Below are 1,185 nucleotides of genomic sequence, written 5' to 3'. Positions count from 1 at the left end.
CCCTTTAATCATTATATAGTGTCCTTCCTTATCCTTTGTGGTGGATTTTACTTTAAAGTCTATTTTGTCAGTGATTAATATTGCCACTCCTGCTGTTTTTTGAGTGTTGTTTGCTTGATAGATTTTGTTCCCTCCTTTGTGTCTTTAAGTGTAAGGTGTGTCTCTTGTAGGCAGCACATAGATGGATCATGTTTTTTTATCCAATCTGCCACTCTCTGTCTCTTTATTGATGCATTTAGTCCATTTACATTCAGTGTAATTATCGATAGGTATGAGTTTAGTGTTGTCATTTTGATGTCTTCTTTGGTGTTGTTCACTGTTTCTTTGTTCCACTTAATTTTCTGTGCTGAGTCATTTTTCTTTATGTATTTTCATCTTTTTCATTGTTGTTGACTTTGTATTTGATGAGTCTTTATATTTTTCTAGTTTTTTATTTTGACTTGTAGGATTGGAGTTTCCTTTGTGGTTACCTTAATATTTACCCCTATTTTTCTAAGCGGATGCCAGTCTTTTATTTCTTTATATCGTCTTGACTTCCTCTCCATATGAAAAATCTATGTCTACATTTTTTAAGTCCCTGTTTTTTGTTTTAATGTTGTCATCTTTTACATATTGACATCTGTTTCCCTGTTTTCAGTGTTTTAGCTTTGGTTTATTTTTGCGACTTCCCCATCTGGGTTGATAACTGGTTACTCTGTGCTGTGTTCTAGTCTTGGGTTGTTATCTGATGTTATTGATTTTCTAACTGGGTATTGTCTTTAGTATTTCTTATAATTTTTGTTTGGTTTTTACAAATTCCCTAAACTTCTGATCTGGAAATGCCCTAATTTTGCCATCACACTTGAGAGACAGTTTTGCTGGGTATATAATTCTTGGCTGGCAGTGTTTTCCCTTCAAGGCTTTATATATGTCATCCCATTGTCTTCTTGCCTGCATAGTTTCTGCTGAGTAGTCCGCGATTATTCTTATTGACTCTCCTTTGTAGATGACTTTTCATTTATCCCTAGCCGCTCTTAAAATTCTCTGTTTATCTCTGGTTTTGGCAAGTTGGATTATGTCTTAGTGACTTTCTCTTGGGATCTACCTTATTTGGGGTTCGATGAGCATCTTGGATAGATATCTTCTCGTCTTTCACGATATCAGTGAAGTTTTCTGCAACAAATATTGAACAATTCTCTCTGTATT

Source organism: Trichechus manatus, unplaced genomic scaffold (assembly GCF_000243295.1).
Source record: "Trichechus manatus latirostris isolate Lorelei unplaced genomic scaffold, TriManLat1.0 scaffold00055, whole genome shotgun sequence".
Taxonomy (NCBI): Eukaryota; Metazoa; Chordata; class Mammalia; order Sirenia; family Trichechidae; genus Trichechus; species Trichechus manatus.
Note: the sequence above shows the minus strand (reverse complement) of the source record.